Source organism: Dryobates pubescens, chromosome 8 (assembly GCF_014839835.1).
Source record: "Dryobates pubescens isolate bDryPub1 chromosome 8, bDryPub1.pri, whole genome shotgun sequence".
Classification (NCBI taxonomy): Eukaryota; Metazoa; Chordata; class Aves; order Piciformes; family Picidae; genus Dryobates; species Dryobates pubescens.
In genome coordinates this window covers 39,097,221-39,108,581 of record NC_071619.1, presented here as the reverse complement: position 1 = coordinate 39,108,581, position 11,361 = coordinate 39,097,221, and positions in this window count along the sequence as shown.

Sequence of the window (11,361 nt, the reverse complement as noted above, 5' to 3'; positions counted from 1 at the left end):
CAGGACCCCCGAGAGCAGGTTGCGCAGGAACACACCCAGGTGGCTTTTGAGAGTCTCCAGAGAAGGAGACTCCACAACCTCTCTGGGCAACCTGGTTCAGCGTTCCAGTGCTCTTCCAGGAAAGAATTTGCTCCTTAAGCTCAAGCCATACCCCCTGTGTCCCTATTTGTATCTGTTCCCTGTTGTCCTATTGCTAAGCACCACTGAAAAGAGCCCAGCCTCATTCTCACCACCTCCACCCGTTAGATATTCATAAGCATTGGTAAGATGCCCTTTCAGTCTCCTCCTGACTAGAGAGCCCCAGGTCTCTCAGCCTTTCCTCCTCACAGAGATGTTCCAGTCCCCTTAGCATCCTCATGGCCTTCACTGGACACTCTCCTGTCCCTCTTGAACTGGGGAGCCCAGAACTGGACACAATACTTCAAGTGCAGCCTCAGACAGGCAAAGTAGAGGGGAAGGAGAAGCTCCCTTGACCTGTTGGCCACACTCTTCTTCATGATGTTCCTTATTAACAGGCTACTACTAAGCAGAGTAATGGAGCACCCATACATGCAGGGCATCTGATTCCCCAAATCTTGCATCTGCCTCTGTCTTTTTGCTGAGGGACTTGAGGAATCCTTCACAAAGACATACACCTTTACTTCCCCAAAAAACTCCCATGGTACCTGGGTACTGAAAAATATCAGGCCTCCAATTTTTAGGGAGCCACACTTTATCCTTGCTCACATATTGGCTATCTTTTACCTATGTGTCTAGCTGTGTATGTGAGCTCTGCTAGGGGAAGCCAGACAAAAGACAGTTCTGATAGACAAGTTGGACTTGATGATCCTTGAGGTCTTTTCCAACCTTGTTGATTCTATGATACTAAGGTAAGTGGAACAATAGGTTAGGAAGACCTTGTACTGAAGATTGGATGGGATTGAGTCCAAGGAGAGCGTGCAAGGGAGAAGGATGAGCCTTTTAGATGGCCAGATTCCATCAAAAGTCTGGCCCTAAAACATTTAACCTAGCAGAATATGCAGAGCATAACCTCTTTAACACTCCTGGTACCATACAATTGTACCCAGAACCACAGATGTATGTTAGGAAGCAAGGAGAGATGAAGGGTCTTTCTTCCATCTATTAGGATAGGATAGGATAGGATAGGATAGGATAGGATAGGATAGGATAGGATAGGATAGGAATAGAATAGAATAGAATAGAATAGAATAGAATAGAATAGAATAGAATAGAATAGAATAGAATAGAATAGAATAGAACTAACCAGGTAGGAAAAGACCTTTGAGATCATCAAGTCCAACCTATCACCCAACACCATCTAATCAACTAAACCATGGCACCAAGTGCCTCATCCAGTCTCTTCCTAAATACCTCCAGTGATGGTGACTCCACCACCTCCCTGGGCAGTATCTTCTTGTGACAGCTGTCCAGAGTCACAGGTGCTGCAGACAAAGCAGTGGGTTTGGCCATTTTTCTTGTATGGAGTAACACACCTTATGTTGATAATCCTCTTCTACTGGGAAGCACTTCTCCAAGAGGGTCTGGATGTCCCCATTCCTCCCACCTCACAGTGAGGGAAGGTTGGAGTCTTGGACCAAGGACTGTCTTTTTGGTTTACGATCAAGTATATTTAAGTTCAAGTCTAAGTTTATGCTGAAGTCCAAGGATTTGAGCAACAGGTCACAGTATCACAGTGCCACTAAGGTTGGAAGAGACCTCAAAGATCATCGAGTCCAACTTGTCACCACAGACCCCATGACTAGACCATGGCACCAAGTGCTCCCACCTGCTCCTGCCATCTGAGGAGAAAAAATTACTCTCCTTTATCATCACTGTTAATAAGATGCAAGGGGAGATGGCAGAGGAAAAAGCAACAAGGAATCCAGCATCAAAGCAAATCAAACATCTCAAACATCTCAACTCCAAGAACTTCTTGCTCCAGTTGTAAGAATCTGCTGCTTCATCATTTCCTTGGGCTTCAATGAATGCAAAGAAAGAAAGGAGAACAGTTACAAGAGCTGGATGCAAGAGACCATAGCAGCTCAACAACAACTGGCACTGAGTGTCCATGGATTTTATTATGCTAGAGGATGAGGGGAGTAGTATTGGAGACTTGATAGGGTGCTTGGTTGCATGGTTTAGTTGATTAGGTGGTGATGGGTGATAGGTTGGACACGATGATCTTGAAGGTCTCTTCTAACCTGGTTTATTCTATTCTATTCTATTTGACAGAAAATACTACAACCCACCAAGGCCCTTACACCAACAGCAAAGTGCAGCACAGCTTAAGAGCGGCAGTAAGTCCTTCTTGTAAAGGGACAAGCAGCATGGTGGTAGGGCAGCCAGCAGCCAGCCTTGAGCTCACTGAGAAAAAGCAGGACTCTCATTTGTTGCAGGAGGACCAGGCAGCACAGAACACAGGAGAAAAGGAGAGGCAGAGGACCATGTGTGAAGAGGGAATATTACTGTGGGGAAAGCTTGCATTGGAAGAGGAGAATATGGAGAAAGGGGACTGCAGAGAGAGGAATGTCTGCAGAGATACAAGAGGACTTAGACCCAAAGTGAAATGAGGCTGTAGCAAGGTGGGTGCTGGTCTCTGCTCCCAAGTAACTAGCGACTAGATGACAGGAAATGGCCTCAAATTGCAGCAGGGGAGGTTTAGACCGGACATCAGGAAGAATTTCCTTACTGAAAAAGTGGCCAAGCTTTGGAACAGGCTGCTCAGGGAGGTGGTAGAGTCATCATCCCTGGAGGTGTTCAAAAAACATGAAGACATGGCACATGGGGACATGGTTTATTAGCATGATGACATTGGATTGATCATTGGACTTGGTGATCTTAGAGGTCTTTTTCAACCTTAATGATTCTGTGAAGAATCCAGGCTCCTCACATGAGATCCCTGAGCTGATGTGGTGGTGTTCCAGTGAAACCTTCATGTAACTTCAGTCAGTAGTCATGGCTTTTGCAGCTCACCCCATTCAAAGCTCAGGATTTCTAGGTGACTTTTTGTTTTGTCTTTTCTCCCATTAAGTACTGAAACTGCAGGAGCAAACCCATGCTCCAGGTTGGTCCTTCTCAGAGAGCATCTATTTTGACAGTGCTTGTATTGGAAAGTAAGATTACAAATGGAGAAAACCCAAGAGACACAGATCCAAAGACTAATAAATAAGATATAGACATGCTGGAATGTGTCCAGAGAAGGACCATGAGGATGAGCAGAGGGCTGGAGCTCCTCTCCTATGAGGCCAGACTGAGGGAGGTGGGGCTGTTCAGTTTGGAGAAGAGAAGGCTCAGAGGACACCTTATTGTGGCCTTCCAGTATCTGAAGGGGACCTACAGGAAAGCTGGGGAGGACTTTTTAGGGTGTTGGGTAGTGATAGGACTAGGGGGAATGGATCCAAGCTAGAAGAGGAGAGATTTAGATCAGACTTTAGGATAAAGTTCTTCCCCAGGAGGGTGGTGAGACCCTGGCACAGGTTGCCCAGGGAAGTGGTAGAAACCTCATCCCTGAAAGTTTTTAAGGCCAGGCTGGATGTGGCTCTGGGCAACCTGATCTAGTGTGAGGTGTTCCTGCTCATGGCAGAGGGGTTGGAACTAAATGATGATTGAGGTCCCTTCCAACCCTGACAGTTCTGTGAAACACCACCTCCTGAGAAACCATTTCCTCTGAGTCTGCAGCAATTTACTGCCCTAGGAACACCAACGAGAGGGAGTGGGAGAAGGCTAGTTCTTGTTCCCCACTCTTTGAGAAGCACAGAAGGAAAGAATCTCTCTCTCCTGTCACTTAGTCTCTTCCTTTCTCCAGGTCCAGGCATATTTTGTTCCTTGAAGGAGAACATTTGCTGCCCTGCTTTTTTGAGCAGCTTACACAGTGCTGATGCTCTCTGAGTCACGACCTGCCACAGAAATGTGTCTCCACTGAGTATCAGCCAGGGCCATGTGCTCCCCTCCAGTGTTCCCACCTAGTGAACAAGTGTCAGCCTGACAGCCAAGCCAGTCATGGTCTGAACTGATGGAAAAGTTCACAACTGCTTCATGGAGACACAAAGCAACCCACTGAAGCCAGGCAATGACATGAAGGTGCAAACAGAAAAGGCCTCTTTGGTTTGAATTATCTCATGATCCATCAGGTATCATGGATCTGAGCCCTGTAAAGAGCCTCTGAGCTTTGTTAACTGATAAACTTAAATTCCCCAAATATATTTGTTGCTAAAGTGATTCCTAACTGTGATGAGAATTGGCTACTTCTCTGACATCTTTGATCCCTTGCCTTCTGATCCCTTGCCTTTTGAAAGAGGCTGAAGCCCCCAGTGGGGTCTGGGGATATTTCTGAAAGGCAGGATCACCCTCACACAGTTCTTACTGAGGGCACTGCAACCTTCCTTCCCTCTTTGGTGTCCCTCAGGAGGTCATCAGCATCACTTACATAGCTGACAGACTACAGACAGTCCCCCAGATTCTGCTCATCTAGGCTGGAGGTGAGGAGAAAGCTCTTCCCAGAGAGAGTAATTGGCCATTGGGATGTGTTGCCCAGGGAGGTGGTGGAGTCACTGTCCCTGGAGGTGTTCAAGAGGGGATTGGACGTGGCACATGGTGCCATGGTTTAGTTAGTCATGAGGTGTTGGGTGACAGGTTGGACTTGATGATCTCTGAGGTCTCTGAGGACTCTATGATTCTCTGAATAGATACCTTGAGCAGTACTAGACTGGCTCTGGAGGTGCCAGTTACTACTGCTTTCCTTACCTGTCTGGCTTTGCTCTCTTCACGCTTCATTCTCGTAGGCACGAGACATGCATTTCAAACCCACAATCAAAAATAATCTGAACTGTGAACTGTCCAGCAAGAAACCCACAATAATCAGCACCATCACATCAATGAGAGCAGTGATCTTCAGTGCCTGGGGAAGTCCAGCACTGTGGCTTTTTCTGTGGGGCAACTATTTGGGAAATCTACTGGCACGGAACAGTAAGCACGTGTTAAAGAGCCTCATGCCTAATCACACAAATGAGTCAGCCCAGTGTCCCACTTGTGACTCACAAGATGATCTGCAGTGGCAACAAATAAGCCCTGTTGAAGATGCTGCCTTCCAGATGAAATACAACCCTTCATTTGCAGTTGCTAATGATGACCCATCACTTGCTCCAATTACCAGAGGCATTAAGTCTGTTGCATTAGCTGAAGCATGTACTTTGGGTCAAGAGAGACTACCAAACCAAATCATCCCGGTGGATTTAATCAACTCTGACAGTTCTCTTGCCTTCTTAAACTGTTGTCCCATTTCTCCCCATTAGTGGATTAAGTGACTGCACAAAATGAGTAATTGTAGCTTGGATCCCCTGTAACATTCGTGCCATAACAGTCTTCAGGAGTGATGGTTCAGTACTGCCAGAACCTTCACTCAGAGGACACTAGCACAAGATAATCAGGCTTTTTAGGGGGCACAAGCTCTGTGAATGCATTTGTGGTGCTTTTCACTTAATCTTTGAACAAGTGGATGTGGGCAAAGGGGCTGCTTCAATGACAAAAGCCTGGGCTGGACTACAGGGAAAAGAAAGTGCTGCTAATTCGCTGTGACAGCATCAGAGTCACATATGGATGCTAAATTGAAATGCTTCTCCACTCATTCCCACCCCTCAACGATCAATACTTGGCAGGCTCAAACATGCTCCAAATGCCTGAGCTGTTTGTTCTCATTGCCACATGTTCTCACATTAGCCTTGGACCTGCACTTCATATCAATTAAGTTAAAGGTTTACACCCTTTCCAAACTAAGCATAGCATTGGCTCGTGTCCAGTGGTTTATCAACCTTGACAGCTCCTCTTCCATTTGTGTCCAGGGTAGCCTTTGCTAGGAGTGAGTGCTCTGAATTTGGGAAGAGTTTTAAGACACAAAATTATTGACAACCCGAATCTTTCCCAAGAAAGTGATCCTGGAGGATGCTGAGGACACAGGAACTTCTGAAAATGCTGAGATTATGATACTCTTACTCACCACTGACAGAACACACAATTAACCAGGTTGGAAAAGACCTTCGAGATCATTGAGTCCACCCTATCACCCAACACCATCTAATCAACTAAACCATGGCACCAAGCACCCCATCCAGTCTCTTCCTAAACACCTCCAGTGATGGTGACTCCACCACCTCCCTGGGCTGCCCATTCCAATGGCCAGTCTCTCTTTCTGGGAAGAACTTCTTCCTAACATCCAGCCTAAACCTCCCCTGGCACAGCTTGAGACTGTGTCCTCTTCCAGAGAGCAGGACTTGTAGTATTGCTAAGGTCACAAGCAACCAGTGGGGGAAGTTCTATTTCCAAGCACAAAATGGTCAGCTCAGATGGTGGTGGCCTGGGGCAGAAAGAGGGAGACCTGGAAGCCTCACCTCTGAAGCTCCCAGGAATGCTGACTGAGATGCTGGCCTTGAAAACTGGCCCTTTGAGTTTTAAATCCATGTATCATCCCCTGGAAGTTCACCAGAACAGTACAAGCTCAGTGCATCATGATTTTGATATAAAACATTCCATCAGTCCATTCCCGAGCACCTGCAAAAGGTACTTTTCCCTCTACCACTGTGTGTTATGCATCACTGAACTGCAATTTCTGATTCATTCTTTCAATCAGGACTTCCCATCATCTTGAAAAACTACCTGTGGCCAACATTGATGACAACAGGAGCCTTTCAAGCACTTTTATTTATATAGAATAGAATAAACCAGGTTGGAAGAGACCTTCAAGATCATCGTGTCCAACCCCTCAACCAATCCAACACCACCTAAACAACTAACCCATGGCACCAAGCACCCCATCCAGTCTCTTCCTAAACACCTCCAGGGGTGGTGACTCCATAGGTAAAGGGCCTCATTGGCAAAAAGAAATACACAGTGATTCTCCAGGCCCTTCCCTAGCTCTGCTGCCCTTCTGTGCTCCCTCTCTAGCCTCTCAACATCCTTGAATCGAGGAACCCCTTCCAGAGAGTGGCAGTGAGACTGGGGAGAATTCTGGTTAGGTCACACCTTGAGTCCTGTGTCCAGTTCTGGGCCCCTCAGTTTAAGAAGGACATTGAGACTCCTGGACGTGTCCAGAGAAGGGCAACGAGGCTGGGGAGAGGCCTTGAGCACAGCCCTGTGAGGAGAGGCTGAGGGAGCTGGGGTTGCTTAGCCTGGAGAAGAGAAGGCTCAGGGGAGACCTTCTTGCTCTCTACAACTACCTGAAGGGAGGCTGTAGCCAGGAGGGGGCTGGTCTCTTCTCCCAGGCAAACAGCACCAGAACAAGAGGACACAGTCTCAAGCTGTGCCAGGGGAAGTTTAGGCTGGAGGTGAGGACAAAGCTCTTCCCAGAAAGAGTAATTGGCCATTGGGATGTGCTGCCCAGGGAGGTGGTGGAGTCATTGTCCTTGGAGGTGTTCAAAAAAGGATTGGATGTGGCACTTGGACCCATGGTTTAGTTGTCAGGAGGTGTAAGGTATTAGGTAATAGGTTGGACTTGATGATCTCTGAGGTCTTTTCCAGCCCGGTTCACTCTGTGACACCAAGAATCCCTCCCTGCTTTAACACACATGGTTAGAAGAACAGCATCTGGAGAAAACATGATGATTGGCAGAGCACAATACAACTGGAAAAACAGTTAGCACTTGAATTCTTGGCAGGTGAAAAAAAGCTGCCTCATTTTTCATCTTACCACCACAGAATCACAAAATCACAGAACGGTCGGGGTTGGAAGTGACCTCTGGAGATCATCTAGACCAACCTCAATGCTAACAGAGATTCACCCAGAAGAGGTTGCACAGCAATGCACCCAGGTGGGTTTTGAAGGTCTCCAGAGAGGGAGACTCCACAGCCTATCTGTGCAGGCTGGTGCAGTGCTCCAGCACCCTCAAAGAATGGAAGCTTCCCCTTAAGTTCAAGTGAAACCTCCCATGTTCTAGTTTGTGGCCATTGCCCCTTGTGCTGGGAACCAATGAAAAAAGCCCTGGCTCATCCTCATGACCTCCACTTTCTGGATATTGATAAGAACAGAATGGAATGGAATGGAATGGAATGGAATAGAATAGAATAGAATAGAATAGAATAGAATAGAATAGAATAAACCAGGTTGGAAGAGACCTTTGAGATCATCAAGTCCAACCTATTATCCAACACCATCTAATCAACTAAACCATGCAACCAAGCACCCTATCAAGTCTCCTCCTAAACACTTCCAATGTCGGTGACTCCACCACCTCCCTGGGCAGCACATTCCAATAGGCAATCACTCTCTCTGTGTAGAATTTCTTCCTAACCTCCAGCCTAAACTTCCCCTGGCACAGCTTGAGACTGTGTCCTCTTGTTCTGGTGCTGGTTGCCTGGGAGAAGAGACCAACTCCCTCCTGGCTACAACCTCCCTTCCGGTAGTTGTAGAGAGCAAGAAGGTCTCCCCTCAGCCTCCTCTTCTCCAGGCTAAGCAACCCCAGCTCCCTCAGCCTCTCCTCACAGGGCTGTGCTCCAGACCCCTCCCCAGCTTTGGTGCCCTTCTCTGGACACCTTCCAGGAAGTCAACATCTTTCCTAAACTGAGGGGCCCAGAACTGGACACAGGACTCAAGGTGTGGCCTGACCAGTGTGGTGTACAAGGGGAGATGCCCTCTCAGTCTTAAAAGCCCCAGGTCTCTCAGCCTCTCCTCATAACAGAGGTGCTCCAGTCTCCTCAGTATCTTCATGGCACTCTGCTGGAATCTCTCCAGTAGCCACCTGTCTCTCTTGAACCGGGGAGCCCAGAACCAGACACAATACACAAACTGGACAAAAGCATCAGTTTTCTTGGCTCTTAGTAGACTGATTACTTTCAGCTGATAAGAAAAGGACTTTGAATCTAGCTGCACAATAACTCTGGGGCAGAGAGACCACAGCTGAGATTTACAAGGGCCAGCACATGAAGTATGCTTGCAACGATGCTTTGTCACTATGAAAGGCTGAATCAGATGGGACCACAGCATTTCCAGGAGCTGGTGATTTTCTGTGGCTGCCCTCCAGAGTACAACCGATGCTAGCTTCTATTATTTTTACACTTTGCTGTTGCATCCAAATTTAGGCAACTCAGAAGTTATTGCTTGAACCTGTGGCAGTGTGAAGCACACTGAATAAATCACCAGTGCTAAGTGAGAATAGTCACTCCAACACAAACTCACTTGTGAGGGAGAAGACTCAGACTGGCATCCCTTGTGCCATTGGATGTGCTCCATGCAGTGACTGACTAGTAAAAAATGTACAAGTGCCTACAGGAGCCATGACTAGAAACAAGGTCTCATACCTGACAGGTCAATGACAGCTACATACCCATGCAGAATACTGAACTAACCAGGTTGGAAACGACCTTCCAGATCATCGAGCCCAACCTATCACCCAACACCATCTGATCAACTAAACCATGGCACCAAGTGCCTCATCCAGTCTCTTTTTAAACACTCCCAGGGATGATGGCTCCACCACCTCCCTGGGCAGCACATTCCAATGGCCAATCTCTTTCTGTGAAGAATTTGCTCCTAACATCCAGCCTAACGCTCCCCTGGCACAGCTTGAGACTGTGTCCTCTTGTTCTGTTGGTGGTTGCCTGGGAGAAGAGACCAACCCCCTCCTGGCTACAACCTCCCTTCAGGTAGTTGCTTGCTCTGGGAAAATATAATTGTTGCAGAACAAACAGTTCAAGTTCAGCAAGCACTGGAGAAGTCTTTCCAGACCCAAACACCTTGGTTCATGGGAGCTGCTTCTGAGTGATGGGAGATGTATTTGCATGGAAGGAGGGTGAGATAGGAGAAAATCCACATCAAAACAGGGTGAAGAGGGCTGGACAGCTACACACTGCAAGAGTTTGAACCATGTCAAAGCAACTGTATGAGCTTGGTTAGCAGTTTGGCCTGTAATCTATTGTACAAGCTGCCTGATCCAACTTCTCAGCTTAGAATCATAGAGTCAATAAGGTTGGAAAAGACCTCAGAGATCATCAAGTCCAACCTGTCACCCAACACCTCATGTCTAACTAAACCATGGCTTCAAGTGCCACATCCAATCCCTTTTTGAACACCTCTAGGGACAGTGACTCCACCACCTCCCTGAGTAGCCCATTCCAAATAGAATCATAGCTTGTGTCAACTCACCCAAGAGGCAACAGCTATCAGACTTACAACTCACACATGACCCTTAGGATATGTCAACTTGGACACTGTGTTGTGTTCTGAGACTAACATGGCACTGAGGAGAGGGTGGGAAGGAGAAGTCGAAGGAGAAATCAGGATAAAGGAAGGCTTTGCAGCATGACTGAATTGTTTCAGTTGGAAAAGACCTTTAAGATCATCAAGTCCAACTGTCACTTTGACAAGTATGCCTGTAGTAGTATCTCAAGAAAAGCACAGGGAAAAGGCCAGATGACTGCATGCTTTGGGTGGGAAGAAAGGAGGGAAGGAATGCTTGAAACTGTGGTGTGAGGGCCCCAAGGGAAACAATTGCCATGAAGGAGCAATTACTACACAGACAAGAATGAGAGCAGAAGTGAGAAAACAGACACTGCACTTAGAAGTATGAAGACACAGATCAAGAGATCCAGCAGCCATACTAACAAGAACCAGCCTTGTCTGAGAGAAAAATCTCACCAGAGGCTTCAGTCAAGTGCTTTCAGAGACATTCTAGACAGGTCAGATCATGACCTTACACTGCTACACGCTCAGGCTTCAGTCACTAGCAAATGAGCTAACAGCCTCCAGTCCAAGCTGTGTCTGGCTGTCCTTTCAGTAGGCAGCTTCTGAAAAACTTGCCATCACCAGGAAGAGGCAGCAGGAGAGAAGAGGAGGAATGCAATTGCACTCTTCAAGCAAACACTTCCTCCTCTATCTCAGACCATAAAACTAAACAGCCCCCAGCTAGTCCCCGTAATCAGCGGCCCAGCCCTTTCCACTTTATTGGCTGTTTTGTGCAGCCAGAGCCAAACTGCCAAAGGGAGAGGGTCAATCATTTGTGCTTCATCTGCCCCAGGCAGTGATAGGACACAGGGTAGATATTTAGGGCTAGAACTAGTTAAATGCAGATTCAGGGCACTGAAAGCAGGCGTGAGGGAGGAAAACAACCCTGGAATACAAGCACAACGGGGAACAAGTTGCTTGGCCAGGGTAGTGCAAGAGGAGTGAGCCACCGCCTTGCTCCTTGGGCTCTCATAGAAGTGGGAAAGGGCAGGCAGGTCTGTGTGGAGGAGAGGAAACAAGGTGAATAAAGCTACCAGTTGCCTGGTAGGAGAAGGTAGGACTGATTTTTCACCCTGTTGAGTTTGGGTCAGAAAGGAAGAGGAAATGGAACAGGAGCACAGGGTCGTTCAGCCCACTGCCTGCTATGAGGGACA